A 15,824-nucleotide genomic window follows, 5' to 3' on the forward strand; every position below is an offset into this window, starting at 1 on the left:
GAGACATGAAACGAGGACCCAGCTGCCTGATCCACTTCAGATGGTTGTAAAAGATCCCATGACATTACTTGCAGAAAAGCAGGGAGGGCTGACCTTTGCCCTGATCAACATTACTCCCTCAGACATCAGAAAAACAAAAATTAACTGGTGGTTCTTCTCATTGCCGTTCAGTGGACTTTGCTATGCACAGAATGACTGCCACACTTGCCTACATTATAACAGTGGCTGGACTTCAAATAAATTTATTGGTTGAGAAGTGTTTTTAAAGCACATCTGCCACTGAAACCCTCATCCATGCCTTTGTTACCTGTGGTCTAAACTATTCCAATGCTTTCCTGGCAGTCTTCCACTTTGCACCCTCTGGAATCATGAGCTAATTCGCATCTCTGTTGCCTGTTTCCTAGCTCGCACCATGTCCTGTTCACCCTGCGGCTTGTTCCCACTGAACTCCATTGTTCCAGTGAAGCCCAATGCAAACTGGAGGAACAGCACCTCATCTTCCGACTAGGCACTTTACAGCCTTCCGGGCTGAATATTGAATTCAACAACTTTAGATCTTAAACTCCCCCTACCCCCATCCCCACCCCGTTTCTTCCCCCCCCCCCGCTTTTTTTTTCAATAATTTATATAGATTCTTCTTTCCCCACCTATTTCCATTATTTTTAAATCTAAAACTAAAACCTTGTTAGCCTTTCCACCCCACCCCCACTAGAGCTGTACTTTGAATATCCTGTCTTCCATTCTTAATTAGCACTTTTCTCAGACAAAACACCTCTTTGACCCTTTTGTCTGTGACATCTTTTGATTATCTGCTCATCTCCACAATCACCACACCATCGATGTCTCTCTCTCTCTCTCCACCGCCCCCCCCCCCCCACCCACCTTAAACCAGTTTATATTTCTCCCTTCTTCTAACTATGCTTCAGTTCTGCCGAAGGGCCATGAAGGCTCGAAACGTTAACTGATTTCTTCTCCGCCGATGCTGCCAGACCTGCTGAGTTTTTCCAGGTAATTCTGTTTTTGTTTTGGATTTCCAGCATCCGCAGTAGCTTTTAGCTTTTTGTTTTTATCCATTGGCTCCCAACCTGGCAATGCCTCAATTTTAAAATTGCAATCCTTGCTTTCAAATTCCCCCACGATGTAACCGACCCTTTCTCTAGCCTCTCTCAGTTCTATAATCCTTCCTGATCTCTGTGCTCCTCCAATTCTGATCTCATGCATTTCCCGATTTCCATTGCTGCCCCGCACTGGCAGCTGTGATTTCAGCTATCTGGGCCCTAAGATTTGGAATTCATCCCTAAACCCTTCTGCCTCTCCTCCTTTTAAGATGCTCCTTAAAACACCTCTACCTGAGCTTTTGATCACATGTTCTAGTATCCTCTTTTGTGACTCAATCAAATTTTGTTTGATAACCCTCCTGTGAAGTGCCTTGGGGCATTTTGCCACATTAAAGATGCTATATAAATGCAAGTTGTTGTTAATATGTTTTATGCAGTGCCTTGTAACTCTTGAATTTTTCCCTCAATGAGTCCAAGTGTTCAGAGGACAGACAACTATTTAGAATTAGTGAGACAAACTGCATCCCATTTCAGTGGCTCATGATCAAAGCTGCCATGAGTAACAAAACAAACTGTGCACTTGTATAAAATGATCTTAACACTGTTTCCTGTATGTATGTTTATAGTGACACATCAGACAAGGTTTGCCTTGGTGAACTAAATGAGATTTTTCCTTCCCCACCAAATTACAGCGGATGTCCTTATAGAGTACTGAGTCAAATACAGCAGCTGTAAGAATTTTGACCACTGGGTTAGGGAGGAAAATATCCAGATTTCCTGCTTCTGATCACCACCTCAAAAGCTCCTGCATCTCGGATGAAGGCAAGAGTAGGCACCAGCATGATGATCTTTCTGCACTGTTCAATAGCGTATCAACGTGCACGTGAAGCATAGCTAGGTAAGTGACTCCATCTGAACTGGGCTACCAGTTGGGGTGACCAAGGCTAGGAAGAGAAAAAGCTGCCACAGTTCCTGTTCATGATCACTGAAGAACGAACACTGCTGGAATTTGCACATATGTTGCTATCGGGTGAGAGCAGGATCAGGCTCGATTTGTATCCCACGCAATTTAATAGCTTGCAGTCGTGAACAATAATAACTTGAGGTACATAAGATGCCTCTTCTAGTCCTCGGTCAAATTTTTTTGAATTACATGTTTAACTTTCTCTTGAACCTGCTGATAGAATCAGGTCCCAATGCCTCTCTTGGTAGTCTTATTCTATACATAGACTCTGTGTAGTGTATATACTTTTATTTTTTCATCACCACCCTCTCCCCCTGCAGTCCCCACACCTTTTAAGTTGAAAGCTAGTATCAGCAACCTGAGGTCGATGCAAATTATACCTGTTTTTGCTCATTGAAATGCAGGTGAGACTAATTTATTGCGCATTCTTGGGTGTGCTGAGATAATAGTATGCTGCTACCTTTTTAACAAGAAATAGGAGCAGAAAGAGGACATTTGGTACTTGGAGCCTGCTCTGCCATTCAGTAAGATCATGGCTGATCTGTCTCAACTTTGCCTTCCTGCACTATCCCATATCCTTTAATTTCCATACTATTCAAAACCTTTAGTATCCAAAAATCTTATCTGTCCCTGTTTTAAAAAGCACTTGAAGATTGAGCATCTGCAGCCCCCTAGGTGGAGAATTCTAAAGATTCACAATTCTTTGAAGAAATTTCTCCTCATCTCAGTCCAAAATAGCTGACCTTTTATTCTGAGACTGTTATCCCCTAGTTTAAAATTCATTCATGGGATGTGGGTGTAGCTGGCTAGGCCAGATTATATTGCCCACCTGTAACTCCCATGCCATTGAGAAGGTGGTGATGAGCTGCCTTCTTGAACCACTGCAGTCCATGTGGTGTAGGTACACTCACAGTGGTGTTAGGGAGGGGGTTCCAGGATTTTGACCCAGTGACAGTGAAGGAACGGCAATATATTTCGAAGTCAGGATGGTGAGTGGGCTTGGAGGGGAACTTCCAGGTGGTGGTGTTCCCTTGTGTCTACTCCCTTGTCCTCCTAGATGGTAGCGGTCGCGGGTTTGGAAGGTGCTTTCTAAGGAGGCTTGGTGAGTTTCTGCAGTGCACCTTGTAGATGGTACACATTGCTGCTGTGTGTTGGTGGTGAAGGGAGTGAATGTTTGTGGATGGGGTGCCAATCAAGTGGGCTGCTTTGTCCTGGAGGTTGTCAAGCTTCTTGAGTGTTGTTGGAGTAGCACTCATCCAGGCAAGTGGGGTGTATTCTATCACACTCCTAACTTGTGCCTTGTTGATGGCAGACAGGCTTTGGGGAATCAGGAGGTGAGTTACTGGCTGCAGGTTTCCTAGCCTCTGACCTCCTCTTTGCCACAGTATTTACATGGCAAGTTCAGTTCAGTTCCTGGTCAATGGTAACCCCCAGGCTGTTGATAGTGGGGGATTCAGTGATGGTAATGTCATTGAATGTCATGGGGCGAAGATTAGATTCTCTCTTGTCTGAGTTAGTCATTGCCTGGCACTTGTATGGCACAAATGTTATTTGCCACTTGTCAGCCCAAGCCTGGATATTGTCCAGGTCTTGCTGCATTTGGACGCGGACTGCTTCAGTATCTGAGGATTCGCGAATGGTGCTGAACATTGTGCAATCATCAGTGAACATCCCCACTTCTGACCTTATGATGGAAGGAAGGTCATTGATGAAGCAGCTGAAGATGGTTGGGCCTAGGACACTACCCTGAGGAAAACCTGCAGTGATGCTCTACAGCTGAGATGCCTGACCTCCAACAACCACAACCACCTTCCTTTGTGGTAGGTATGACTCCAACCAGCAGAGAGTTTAACCCCGGTTCCCATTGACTCCAGTTTTGCTGGGGCACCTTGATGCCACACTTGGTCAAATGCTGCCTTGATGTCAAGGGCAGCCACTCTCACCACACCTCGGGGGTTCAGCTCTTCTGTCCATGTCAGGAGCTGAGTGGCCCTGGAGTTCTAGACTCACCTGCCAGGGAAACATCCTGCCAGTGTGTACCCTGTCAAGCTCCTTAAGAATTTTACGTTTCATTTAGATTACCTCTCATTCTTCTACATTTTAGGATTTATAATTTACAATTTACGAAATAAAAATGTAATTTATACTGAGTCAACCAGGTAATGTGAAACTGGAGTCAGATGGTAATCAGGCTGCACGTGGGAGTCAAGTTTCCTGACCTAAATGACGTTAGTGAATCAGTTGATTTGATGAAGGTGATTCTGATGTCAGCTCATAAAATGCAGGTTTATTAAATTTGATCCCTCAACTTGCCACAGTGGGAATTGAGCTTATAACCTCTTGAGTAGCTAGTGAGTAACATAACCAATTACATTGTTGTGCACTCTCATATGTGGTCCTTGAGACTCCTTAGTAATTCTGAGAAGCCTGTGAATTAAAAGAGCCTGAATACACTGCATTAAATCTTAAGGCTCTCTTTCTGTTATGAAACTGATAACATTTCTCTACTCCACAAGATTACAGGTGCAACTTGATATTTACATTTTGTGGCTATGACCTCATGTAACACATTCGTCGCTTGGTCAATCATATGTTAAACAGTACAGACAAAACCTAGATTCACTTCTATTTATTACTATTTACTCCACGAGGTCACATGGAACTAGCTGCTCGGACAGTCTAGGACTAGGGCCATTGCCTAATAACTAGAGCCAGATCTTTCAGGAGTGAAATTAGGAAACGTTCCTACTCACAAAGGTTGGTAGGAGTTTGGAACTCTCTTCCACAAACGGCAATTGACGCTGACTCAAATGTTCGCTTTTAAAATCTGAGACTGAAATATTTTTGTTATATAAGAGTATTAAGGGATATGGGGTGGAAGCAGGAATGTGGAGTTAGGTTGACGATCAGCCATTATCTCATTAAATGGCAAAACAGGCTTGACTGGTTAAATGGCCCACTGAGAGTACTCCTGTTCCTAGCACAGGCGTGTTCCAGCATTTTTGTGTTGACACTTAACAGTACTGTGTACTGATGCACCCCAAGGAATAAGTATGAAGTTTAACTGAATGCTTGCATAAAATTCCATATTTCTCAAACCACATATAGTAACTGATGTCCCAAGCGTCAGCACTGGGTCCATCTGCGTCCTCTCTATATATTCACGTGACTTGAATATAGAATTAAATTACATAGAATTTACAGCACAGGAGACTATTTAGCTTAAACATAACCACTCCATGTGGTATCAAGTTCCACATTCATGCCTCTCTCTGGGCAAAGAAGTTTCTCCTGAATTTCCTATTGGATTTAATTGGTGACCCTGATACTTATAGCCCTTAATTTTGGACTTGAGATTTATGCACCCACGAGACAGTGCTATGAATCACTCTTTCCAAACTTCCGGCTAATTAAATTCAAACGGGACAAACTAGCGAGTAAGACTGCGGACAAGGGCAGCAGATGCATGGGAACACCACCCCTCCAAGCCGCACACCATCCTGACTTGGAACTATACGGCCATTATTTCACTGCCATGGGACCAAAATCCAGGAAGTCCCTTCCCAGCAGCACTCTGGGTGTACCTGCAGCGGCTCAAGAAGGCGGCTCACCACCACCTTCTCGAGGGCAGTTAGGGATGGGCAACGAACATTGGCCTAGCCAGCGGTGCCTAATCGCATGAAAGAATTTTTTTAAACGTATAAGCACAACTGAGGCTCGGGCATCAGCAGTATCTCATAGTAATTTGGACACGACCTCTGTGTTGTAAACTTTACTAGAAAAATCTCTGGCCAGGAGAGGGTGCTGTGTTCTGTTGTAGAGTAGAAAAGACTCATGCTTGACAGAAGTACTTTTATTGCTCATGTTTCTTCTTTCCTGCAGGTGCTGGCTCAATACAGTACAGCTTTGTAATGCCTTGTGTGTGTGTTGAGACCATCTGACCAGCTTAATGTTCTCATCCTAGGGCTATCCCAATGCTCCCCTGGCTGGCCTCCTTAAACTCGAGCTACTCCTAAACTGTGCTGCCCATATCCTAACTCCGCTCCAAGTCCCGTTGACCCCCTCACCCTTGTGCTTGCGGACCTCCATTGGCTCCTGGTAGGGCCACAATTTGTTTGGAAAAAAAATACTTGTTCTTGAGTTCATAAGTGGAATTTTGTCACCAGTGAGGAAGTCCTGACGTCAGGACGCAAAGCAAGTGGTGTGGCCATGCGGTGGAAGGTGAAAAGGAATTTTATCCGGACGGTCCAATTAACAACCGGCAGGTGTGGGAGCCATCCAACAACCAGGAACGGGGAAGGGAGGTGGGGCGGAGGTTCCGGCACCCGAGGAGCATATTTGAAGGGGAGACAGCGTTCTGTTGTAAGGCAGCACGGGGAGAGGAGACTGAGGCCAGACAAGGCTGGCAGTAGCTTAATGGCAGCTTCGAAAGAACATGAGACCCGTTGTAACCCGCTCACCTCTTAAGTTCTCTCAGTCCCCTTACTCTGCATACATAAGATACACCTCGGAGACACCCGCCAACCTTTATATGCCTCCAACTCGGGGGGCCAAGTTTGACCGGCCCCCAGCTTGTCACTCACCCGCTTTATTCACTCTTGCCCTCCCTGCACTGCAATGGCTTCCAACTGCAGACAACGCTGATCTGCCGCTGAGCACCTGCCTCCTTGTAGCTGGCAGGACTTTGAAGTTCCGTTCCTCACATAAACCCTTTGAAAATTCTGAAAACCTCTGGAAAATACCCGTTAATTGGCTCCTTAAAAGGCTCCATTGTCTGCGTTCCATCGATTAACCGTGGTCTCCTCCCAGTAGCCTGGCCGCCTCCTGGAAACTTCAACGGTGACAGAAATGTGTTGGGCTTCTCAATGCCATTTTACCGTCCCACCCGCCTCTCAGTCTGTTGTCCTATGTATGAGGGAAATCCACCCCAAATCTCTCCTCCAGCTCTATCGTTCTTTAACGTTTCTGCACTCTTTCAGTCATGGTATCCTGTGCATCCCTGATTTCTATCATTCCATTAATGGTGTCCACAGTGTCACGGTATCTTTACAGTGCAGAAGGAGGCCATTCGGCCTATCGAGTCTGCACTGGCTCTCCAGAGGAGCATTCCACCTAGTCCCACTCCCCTGCCTTATCCCCGTAACCTTGCACATTCTCTCTTTTCAGATAGCACTCCAACTCCCTTTTGAATATCTCGATCGAACCTGCCTCCGCCACCCTTTCAGGAAGTTTGTTCCAGACTCCAACCGCCCTGTGAGTGAAAACGTTTTTTCCTCCCATCACATCCATGTCTTCAGCTGCCTTGGCCCGAAACTTTGGAATTCCCTCAAAAATTTTTGACTTCAATCTGTTGGGTTAGTTCTCACCCCTGTAGCAATTTATCAATTCTCCATGGTTGCACCTCCCAAATTGTTCTACACTTTGGGAAAAGAGTTGTAATCCTGGTTGATTTCCCCACTTCACCTCACTTAGACCTTAATTCAGGTATGTAAAGCCCAATTTCTGCACCTCCAAATGCTACCTTGACTGAGCTTGGCTAACAGTGCAATTTTTTACCATTCAACCTTGGACTTTCCTGCTCTGCTGTTCACTAAGCAATCAGGGACACAAGTTTTGTGGACAAGTTTTAGCTGAGCTGTCTTTGCACACTTCTGATTACATCAACTTACAGCTTCCAAATTGGGCTCAGCTCCCTAATACAAAGAAAGACTTGCATTCACACTTTCACAACATCCCAAGCACTTTTACAGATCATTAAATACTTTGTTTTTGAAATATAATCGCTGTAGGAAACGCGACAGCCAATTTGCATGCAGCAGGCTCTCCCAGATAGAAATGTGTTAATGACCAGTTAATCAATTTTAGTGGTGTCAGTTGAGGGATGAATGCTGACGAGGGTACTGGGAATAATTCTCTAGCTCTTCTTGTATAAGTTCCCATGGCATGATTTTAAACTACAGCATACAGAGCCTTCGTTTAACATTTCATCCACAAGGCAGCATTTCCAATAGTGCAGCACTCCCTCTGTACTTCGCTGGCAGAGTCAGCCGAGATTTTGTGCTCAGGTCTCTGGAGTGGGACTTGAACCCACAACCAGAGGCAAGAGCATTATCTAGTGAGCCACCTATGTGGCCACTTCTGTAGTGGCTTGGAACCAAACCTTGACCTTATGTGTAAAATATCTGAGCTAGTATGCCACTCACTGAACCCTTATTCCATTGAGATATGCACTTGAAATAGCACGCGATATAGCTGTATGCCCTTGGAATTTCTGAACCAGGCAGAAAAATACCATGGTGGTTGAGTGTAATTCAAGCTAAACTGCTGATCAAGTTTATTGTAAGTTGGGTTTTAAATCATTAAGGATGTAGCAATTAAAGATGATTAACATTTGCCATTATCACACAACCCTACTATCAGATAGAGCATGAACTGCCTGTTCTTGATACCAAAGTGCCTGTTGAGAATCTACAATTTGATCAACAGTGGTTAACCAATGGGAACTTCAAACTAGATGACCTATATTCACCTTTCAAGCATCAGAGACCATACCTTGCCATAGAGAATTACTGGCTGATACCAGGGGATGAGGCCAGGCAAAATTACATATGAAAATTTAAAATACAGAATTTCTTATGAAGTGACACTGCACGGGTCCGTGGATCAGCTCACGATTGACAAAGCATCTAACTCGGAATGGATGCTGACAGACCTGCTGTGCCTTTCTGTTGTTCTGGTTTTTCTATGGAGCGTTGTGACTGTGGCTTGGATTTGAAAGTGACCATACTGGTCTTTTGGGAATGGTTGCTTCACTGTCATGAACTTACTCAGCAAAGCATTGCAGAAACACACGCTGTTGATTCAATTTGATAATAAACCTTGGTTATTGTCCTTAACTGGACTGGAACTCATTATGAGTAACTGGGTGGTGCCTCGTGTTGGAACACTGGTTATTCGTCTCTGGGAACTGGTTCTGAATCCTAGCCAGTTTGGGATGAAAGTCACTTGGCTCCAGTGGAGGAGTAGGTGCCACTTGTGTGAGAAAGCATTGAACTTCATACCGTCTAAAGAAAGCATATTCAACATAATTCTTAAGAAGTAAATCCTAATATTGCACTGTGGGACAATAAGTCACATCTGTATGAAATTTCTATCTCTCCGGACTCAACTATTCCAATGTTTTCCAGGGCATCTTGTTATCTTCAAAGTATTATCCAAAACTCTGCTGCCCATTTTTTAATCACACATCTGTCACCACCTGACCGTCATTACCAACCTTGTTAACTTAAATTGCTTTCTTCTTCACCGCCCCCCGCAACTCCACCGCCACCCACCCCCCAAACACCTTAAGTCTTAAATTCTGATCCCTGTGTTTAAGACATTGGCCTTAATCTTGTGCTCATCAGGCACACGCAATCGACGGGCCCGGAAGCGAACGCAAAATGCACTTCCGGCAACGATCAGTCCCTGAATGCGATTTTACGCTGGTTGGCCATTTAATGGGCAGCTAGTATGAAAGGTGCGCTGAGAAAGGTTCAGCGTTGTGGAGGTGTGGTGGGCGGTGGAGGGCTGTTGGTGGGGGGAGGGTTGGGGACAGGAAGAGGCTGGGGGCTGAGGAAAGTGAGAGTGTGGGAAGGTGCTTCTAGCGGGCCCCCTGAAGGCAGACAACTGCTGTGGAGCTACCTCAGGGAGCTGCAGACCTGGACAGATTAAATGAGAAGCAAAAAAATGCAGCAAACTGTGTCTGTGCAGCACATTCAAGCACCCGACAGCAGAATTCAAAGAACCTCAGTCCCCAGACACCTTTCTTTATTATATTTCACCCCGGACGTTTCATCCTGCCCTGGATTGAGGTTGTAGCAAAAGCATTAAGGCCGCCTGGCCGATTGTCCCAACCGCCAACTGTAAAAGTGGACGGGCCACGTCAAATCACTTTCAATTGACTCATTGATGGGATTAATTGCCTGCTTAATTGTTGACGCGCACGCTTCCGACTGCTTTGCGCACCCGCTGAGTGAAATATCGTGCGATTGCACGATGACACTGGAACGCGCGCCTGACATCCTCTCGTGCAATTTCATGCGCTGTTGGGTCGGTCATGCGCCCGCTCAAACAACGTAATAGGAAGCATGAGTAAGTCATTCAACCCCATCAAGCCTGTTTAATTATTCAATTAGATCATGGCTGTTCTGTGCCGCAAATCCTTTTATCTGCCTTGAATCCTGGATACCTTTACGTAATAAAAATCTTTCCATTTCAAACTTTGAAAATTTCAATTTAATATCCATTGCACCCACCCCGCACCCCTCTCCCCGCCTCTCTATTTCCTGTAGCTCTTCCGAACTGCTTAGAATATAGGGAAGGCAGCCTATTGGTCCTATTGAGTAGGGTCACTGGTCTGCCTTGCATTTTCAAACAGATCAACACATCTGCCTTCTCTCTGCAACTCTGAACTCCTAACATCTACAGAAAGGCATCTTTTACTAATTCTAATGACCAATTTTCAATTTTTATCCTGGGCTACTGAAGCAGACACAAACATGTGAGCCCAATTTAACTCTGTGCTAGTGAATAGTTTTTCTGAGTGAGTTAAAGTTAAACCCTGAGAGTGGGTTCACACTGAGATCCTCTAATGGCATTTTTACACTACAGAGACACAGTCATGGGAACAGGAGTAGCTTATTCATCCCCTTGAGCTTTTCCCACCATTTGGTTAGATCATGGCTATTTTTACTTCAACTCCATTTGTTCCCAGAGCAAAAATAAATATTGCAGATGCTGGAGATCTGAAATAAAAACAGATAATGCTGGAAAACTCAACAGGCTGGGTAGCATCTGTGGAGAGAAAAAGAGAATGTTTCAGTTTTTGTCAGAAATTGGGGAGAAATTGGACTCGCCAGAAGTGAAAACGTCTCTAAGTCTATCCGATTGAACTCCCTCATATGAACTAAAAGCGTACATCTCCCTTGGGCATTTTTTTTCTCTCTCTCTGTGTCTCTTCCTGTCTTTATCACTCTCCCTCTTGCTTTCTCCTCTTAAAAGCAATGATTTTTGAAGGGCATCGATCATCCAACTGCACCATTCTTCATATCTAAGCATAGGCTGAGTGTCGGCAAACTTTTCTAAAATGGCTGTTAGTGCTGCAGCTGGCCTCTATCCTGCTCTCACCCAACGTTCATTCACACACGCTTGCAACTTGCTTTCAGCAGGGGGTCTCCAGATGGTGATCAGATGCACTGGCTGGTTTCTTCCCCCACCCAGTCTGCCCCCTCCTTCCTCACCCTGGAACATCAGTGTCAATTGTAGCCCCTTGACTGCTGCTGCAGCTGCGATCAGCTAACTTGGCGCAGCCTAGGGACCTGAACCTGAAACAAGTACCAGCTCATTTAGTATACCTGGGGGAAGCACTGTAGCATAAGTTGCGTTTCCTGCTTTGCCAGCAACTGTCCTCCTCCTCATAAGTTAAATGAATTTGCATCTTATCTCTCTTAACATGTGATACCAAGGCACTGAGCACTGAGTGCTTTCGGTTATGTTGCTTAGGAAGATGTGTCCTTTCACAATCTTCATTGAAATTGTGGGCGTTGAATTATAAAACAAACCTGCAGAAATTACCACAGTCTGCTGATATGAAACAACCAGCATCAACGGGAGAAAATTTAAAGCACGCGTGGCTAAATCGAAATAGTGATCAATTAAACATGCCAATCTTTTACAGCCCAAATGGTCCCCTGTGAGAAAATGCTCGTCATCTGACACATGAATGTTCTTTGTGAATCCCAGTTCCAAGCTTTTTCTCTTCAAGATAGGTTGTTGGTTTTCTATCTTCACTCTCTTGAAGCAGTGGAAGGATCTGCAGTCTGATGGGCCACAATGGTGAAAACTCCTTCAATGCCCGTAGCGATGTTTATACCAGCCAATATTGAGGCTAGTCCTATATGGTAGGAGAGTTTTATGGGCTCCCACAACCTATGTGCCATTCATACCCCCCCACCGGACACAAGTAACCTGCAGGATATCATCCCAGGATTCAGAACCAGCGCTTTGTCCTCCACTATCTGAAGCAAGGTTCACGTCCAACACCTTCTGGCTCAGGTGGGAATGCAACCCACAGGTGAAATGAATTGCAGAATATAGGCAGAGTATTTCTTAAATGGTGAGAGGTTGAGAAATATTGATGTCTAAAGAGGCTAGATGCCCTTGTTCATGAGTCACTAAAAGTTAGTTTGCAGGTGCAGCAAGCAATTAGGAAGGCAAATGGTATGTTGGCCTTCATCATAGTACAGGACTAAAAATGACTTGCTGCAATTGTACAGAGCCTTGTTGAGACTGCACCTGGAGCATTGTGTATTGTTTTGGTCTCCTTATCCAAGGAAGCACATTCTTGCTATAGAGGAAATGCCATGGATGTTCAACAGACTAATTCCTGGGATGGCGGGATTGTCTTATGAGGAGCGATTGAGGAAACTGGGCCTGTATTCTCTAGAGTTTCGAAGAATGAGAAGTGATCTCATTGAAACATATAAGATCCCGAGGGGACTTGACAGGGTGGGTGCTGAAAGGATGTTTCCCCTTGTGGGAGAAACTAGAACCAGGGGACACAGCTTAAAAATAAGGGGTCTCCCATTTAAGACAGAGATGAGAAGAAATTTTTTCTCTCAGAGAGTCGTGAATCTTTGGAATGCTTTTTCCCAGAGAGCAGTGGAGGCAAGGTCAATGTATATTTTTAAGGCAGAGGTAGATAGATTCTTGACTGATGAGGGAGGTAGGTGGAATGTGCAGTTAAGACCACATTCAGATCAGCCATGATCTTATTGAATGGCGGAGCAGGCTCAAGGGGCCGAATGACCTGCTCCTGCTCCTAATTCGTATGTTCATCTGAAACTTACAAAATTCTAAGCGTGGCAGGATAGACGTAGATTGGATATATGTATTTCTGGATACTAATGACATCAGGGGATAGCGTGGGAAAGTGACGTTGAGGTAGATGATCAGCCATGATCTAATTGAATGGTGGAGCGGGCTCGATGGGCCAAATGTCCTACTCCTGCTCCTTTGTTCCTGTGAGGTGCTCGCTCTGTTCAATATAAGTGCGTACCTTGGAGGAATGCAGCCAAACCTAATGTTAACCCTCACTGACAGTCAGTTGGTAAAGGAGGAGACCAGAATTCAATCTTTACTCCATTTTAGATTTATTCACAAAGTAAGACATTACAAAGATATAGCTCCCAACTTTACAACCTAACAACCAGTGTCAATAAGTGTCTCCTTCTAAGTAGCCAATGAGTGTACCCCACACTTAACCTTAATTACAATTAACATCTAAAGTTTGGATTCATGTTCCTATTGATTAGTTTACATCACAAGTTGTTGAAATTAAAAAACTTTGTGCTCTGATTTAGGATTGATCCACCAAAGAGGCAACAGTGCAGAGAATAAGCCGTTTCCAAATCTTGAGGCCCACAACATTACAAATGCAGGTGACAGGTAGGAAAAGCGTAATGACTATACATTCCCTACTCACCATCCAGCCATTACCATGTAATCTCAATACAACAGGGCCAGGAATTCCCATGAATCGATGGGGATGTTGGACCCCTTCAGGGATGCTTTAAGAACATCCCTAAAGTTTTCCTCTGTCCTCCTGGGAGTCTCTTGCCGCGATGAAGTTTGGAGTAGAGCAGTTGTTTCAGAAGCCTGGTGTCAGGCTTCATGCGAGCAATGTGACCCACCCAACAAAGCTGGTTTTGGGTGATTAGTGCCTCAATGCTGGGAATGTTGGCTTGGGAGAGGACGCTAACATCAGACCACCTAGCCTGCAAACAAATTTAAAGGATTTTAAAGAGACAGTGTCGGTGGTTATTTTATCCAATGCCTTGAGGTGCCAGCCTCATCAAAACTAATCCAGGAAACCATGCGACAGGACAAACAAATGAGTTAAAAAATGTAAACTCAAACAGGACCAAGCTACCTGGGTTTTGAGGGCACATTTGCAGGTTCAATGCCCTGTTCTAAAGCACTGCATTGTAAGATATATATCTTCAAAACTTTCTTTGAAGTTGTGATTCATTGACGTCATGGTAAGGAAATTCAAGTGGGGTGTAGAATGGGTGGCTGATCCAGCATTGCCTGTTTTACACCAAAAGTTAAAATAACTCTCAGTGACATCCTTCCCGCAACTAAGAGTTATGAGGAGTTATAGCTGTGACAAATCAGCCAATGATATTGCAAGATAGAGCACACTGATGTTTTGTGTTCCTGGCCAAGAACATCTTATTTTTCAGATCTAGTATCCGGTGATTCAATCCCACACCATGTGCTGTTCTCCTGTCACCTCTGAGCTCACTCGTCAACACTGTTCCTTTGTATCTCTTACCTGTTTGGTCTTTCCTGCTTCTTGGAAGGTATTGAAAAAGCATGTCATAGTGGGAGTGTTACAAATTCATAAAGGATGTGTAAAGAGTGGAACATGGCAGAAAGGGGTGCAGTTTACTATTCCTTCCATGAGGGAGTTGTAAACTCTATGTACTATATCAGAGGCTCTGTAAATTAGAGTGTGATAATGAAGGGTCCATAATAGTGTCTTTAATATTACTTTAATAACACTTCACAGATGAGCTAGACAGGGGAGCAGTTGCCAAGCCAAGGTGGAAACAATTAGGTGGGTGGCCAAATGCCTAGTAGAAAATATGGGTTTGTGAGAAGGCTTTTAAAGAGGACAGAGAAATGGAAAGTCAAAGGGGCTCGAGGAAGGAGTTTGAGAGTGGAAGAAAGCAGCTGAAAGCTGCCAATGGTGTGTAAAGGGAGCAGATGCACAAAATAACAGAGTCAGAGGACTGGATAGTGGGTATGAAAGAGTGGGGGGTTATAAGGCTCAAAGAGGTTGCAAATACTGAGTGGGCAAGGCTGGGGGGTGGTGAGATCTGACGATGAGTTTAAATGTAATATTAGATGGCCAGTGTAGCCTTTGTTTTTCTGTTTCCTCCCATCCCTGAACGTTTTGACACTTTATTGGGGTACAACATCCATCGGCACAATCAGCTTCTGGCCCCTCACCGAACAATGGACAATTCTCCCATCAGTCATGCCAGTCCACCATTCTCCTGCAAATGACTGGTCAATTCTTCACATGTAAATTCCACCCAGTGAATCTTGGCCTGCGTGAGCCTTTGGGGCCATCTACAACAACATTGTGCCCATTTGCCAGTATGGGTGTCTGGTTAGTGATCTGGGCATGATTCCCTACACCCCTTTCTACCCTCCAATCACTGTATTTTGCTGGATGGAATAGTCCTTTAATGGGAGAAGTTACTATTTCAGTCATGAATTCTGTTTGCTGTAGTTCAAAGAGGCTCTTTTTAGATAGACTCTCTTTACAGGGTACATGGGAGACGGAATTTTACGGCCACTCCCTTCAGTGGGATTTTCCGGTCCCACCAAAGTCAATGGACCTTTGAATGGCTCGCCACATTTTATGGCCCCGCCACTGCCATAACCGGGGCATAAAATTCCATCCATAGACTGTTGTTTGCTTTGAGATGGACTGGTTGCTGTGAATCCTGCCATAAGTACTGCCCCGCCTCCAATCCACTGGCTGACAATGGTGTCAATAGACGCTCTACATAAAGCTTGCATGATAGCTTTCTATGGGAATGACATGCTACGAATAGCAGCCGTATGGTGCTTTACTCCACTCTTTCTACTGTATATTCCACTCTTTAAACATATAGGAGAGGCCAAGGCCATATTGTGATGCTTTCCCCCTCCCCCCCCACTGCACAGTTGTGTTCCACTTTTCTTCC

This window comes from Cetorhinus maximus, chromosome 32, assembly GCF_964194155.1.
Source record: "Cetorhinus maximus chromosome 32, sCetMax3.hap1.1, whole genome shotgun sequence".
NCBI lineage: Eukaryota > Metazoa > Chordata > Chondrichthyes > Lamniformes > Cetorhinidae > Cetorhinus > Cetorhinus maximus.